Here is a 3,469-nt window from a genome sequence, read left to right on the forward strand (position 1 = left end):
ATATATATATATATATATATATATATATATATATATATATATATATATATATTGGATCAAAACTACTACTTTTAATAAAGCTAAGACACTGAAAATAGATGTGGAAGAACAACAGTTTTTTTTTATCACCGCTTTGTTATGTAGCTTTGTAAACTACATGCAGTTTATTTATATAAAGAGGTTTTCACATTATTCACTATTTAATAGATGTGGTAATTTCGAATATTTCAAGTTTCCCTTGATCGAGTTTGGATTGTGTTATTCCAACTTGTTGTCTTATGAAATTCCTCTCCTTTGACATCGCAGGTAAATTTGATTAATGATGGAAGTTTTTAAGTTTTTGGATTGTACAGCATGGCCTGCACTTGCTTCACCAATTATTATTATTAATAATAGTAATAGTAATAAACTTCATTATAAAGAATGCATTATTATTATTATTATTATTATTATTATTATTATTATTATTATTATTATTATTATTATTATGCGGAAAGGATAAAAATCTGCCAAAGTCTTCGTAAGTTTGTCTTCTCAGTGTTCTTGTTTTTGTTTTTACTTTAAGGATATACGAAGGATTAGTTAACACTGGTGGGTGGTAATGTAAGAATTCTTTCAGAAATTCTGATTTAAAAATATATATTTTTAGTGTAATTTATAATGTGCTCTCGACATTGTATTACAGCCCCAAAGGCCATCATTTTTGTAAGTTATTACAGAAAAAATTTCCATAAGTTGTCAAAGATGATATCTTTAGATAGAGCTTTCATGCCTCCCTCGCTTTACCTTTATCATGAATGTCATCATTTTTGGGGTTATCCATGCGTTTATGATTACATCACATATAAAAAAAATTTATTTTGAACATTTCTATCAGGACTGATGATGCACCATGCATATACTTCAATTTTGTTAGTTTTATATGTTGTTGTTACGTGAGAGTTATCGCAGTCTTTCCGAATCAGTCATGATTCCTTCAGTTGAATGCTCAAAATTCTTTTAACTGTTAGATATTTATTTCATCTTGATCACGGATATAATAATTAAGTTTTTCTAAACGTGAGATTGGTCCTTTGGTCAAGTAGATTCTGTGTCCACCAGTAGGTCTTATACTCATAAACATACCCCACAGAGCAGTGTATAACTAGATTTATTTTTCAATTTAAATTAAACCGGAATATTAAATGGTACAGTTTCTACAATCACTTTCAGGAGGGTGTTATATGTAATTAACTTTGACGTAATTTTTATGAGTTGTGAATGAATAGAATTTCTCTCGCATAAAAGTAATTGCCTTAGCCCAAGCGCTTTGCGATTCTCTTCCTCTCAGATGCTGTAATGAAGAATCAGAGTTTTTTTTTTCACTTCTCAATCTTTATGAACATTCGCTTTGTATATCTTAATCCAAAATCTCTCTCTCTCTCTCTCTCTCTCTCTCTCTCTCTCTCTCTCTCTCTCTCTTTATGTGCGTAAGTTGAAGTATGTTTTTGAAAAATGAAAGCACATCAGTATGGGATATTGAAAAGCGCTTTCAGTTACCTGTCCTTCCTTCCCCCTCTTCATCTATCTATCTATCTGTCTGTTTATGTGTGTGTGTGTGTGTGTGTGTGTGTGTGTGTGTGGATGAGAGCTGTTTTCGAGAAGTGGAAGTGTATCAGTATGAGAGATTGAAAAGCACTTTCCAGTAAAGCCCCCTCCTTTCTCTCTCTCTCTCTCTCTCTCTCTCTCTCTCTCTCTCTCTCTCTCTCTCTCTCTCTCTTTTTACATATAACCACAGCGAAGTAAAACGGGAAGTTTCATGGATTTTTTTTCTTTGTAGGAGTTACGAAAAAAAAAGAAAGGCTACAAGTCGGGTTGCATCGGTGGGGGAAAATAAAAGTAAAAACTGCACACGCTACACTAGAGCAAATGAAGTTGCTAGCTTGTCATTTGAGTTTTTGATATCAGAGCCTTTAGAAGTCTTGGAAGTTCTCGACAAACTGATAAATGAGAACAGAGATGCGTTGTTTTTTCTTTTTATGATGATCACAGCTCTCTGGACTTGAAACGAAGGCCTGATATGTTCTCTAAATAACGAGTAAGATCGCCCCACTTTTCTTTTTAATTGTGCCGCATTTTCTGTGCTTCCAAGGTCTCCCACTTTTCCTCAGGCTGGCAGCTTACTCTCTTTCATCCCACCCAAGATAAACTGATGGCTAACGGAGAGCATTAGACGCTGCGGCACGTGTCAGTGATTTGAGTGGTACTGCTGTGATTTATTTGAAACTCAGTGTTCGAGTTTTAGTCAGGGAGTACATATGATAAGTGGTTCATGGTTGACACAAGGAATACTGGGCTTCATACCTCGCTGATCAATGTGAAACAAAGAGAGATGACTGCAAAGCATAACGTTTATGCACAGGACGCAACTTCTAGTTTGCCAAGACCACTTTTTTTTTATTTATTTCATTAGAAAATAGAGTCAATAAAAACTGCCAAATTACAGAGCATTCTGGTTAATGTAACATGGTAGTCATGTCATTACCAAATATATTTTTTTCTTGCTTAGGATCCACTGCAGTGCTGAGAGGGAATGGTGAAAGATGTAATATATTGGCAGTTTGATTCGCAACACAGTTGACCCACTTTCAGCTAGGGAAGATGGTGGCGCTGTGGCGCGGGAAAAAACCTGTCACATCAACAGTAATAAAAGAATGGAGGACAATGGTTGCTCGTTAATTAAAAATATCAAGAATTGGAACAGCCAAATTGAATTCCTCAAGAAGCTTTTAACGTTCATAATTACATTTGCTTCTAAAAGACGTGAACTGCTGTCTCGTGTTTTATCAAGCAATATCGCGGAAAATTTGATTTTTCTTGCGGCATTTCAGGAAGCTTATTTTTGAATTGTTATATTCACAAAGTATTGTATTTACTCGGATGTTTTCACAGAAAATAGCTGTGTCTCGTGGATTGGGATGACTTCCAAAGATGGTAAACTTTCTGTGAGTGTGTGTGTATATATATATATATATATATATATATATATATATATATATATATATATATATATATATAGTACATACATATATACTGTAGTGTATGACCTGCTTATTAAGCACTGTTAAAAAAATTTAACTGTAATATATTTGTCCTCGTTAATAGAATTTGGTTTCCAAATATTATGGAAAATATTATTTTGTGTAAAGGTGAATCAGTGTTAATGAGTAGGTGACCGGTAAATTCCACCACGGATAATTCCACCAGGAAAATTTCACCATAGGTAAATTCCACCACGGTATATTCCACCATGGTAAATTTCACTAGAGTAAACTGTAGATTTTAATAATTTTCTTACCATGTGAAAAAGTTCTCGATCCTGATTCCACCGATATATAGATTGTTGCAAAAATGATCATGTAAGAGCTAATACGATAGATTTGATTTCTTTCATTGTCACTGCCAAACGTATGACAAAATACCCTCCAGA

The sequence above is a fragment of the Macrobrachium rosenbergii genome, chromosome 3, assembly GCF_040412425.1.
Source record: "Macrobrachium rosenbergii isolate ZJJX-2024 chromosome 3, ASM4041242v1, whole genome shotgun sequence".
NCBI lineage: Eukaryota > Metazoa > Arthropoda > Malacostraca > Decapoda > Palaemonidae > Macrobrachium > Macrobrachium rosenbergii.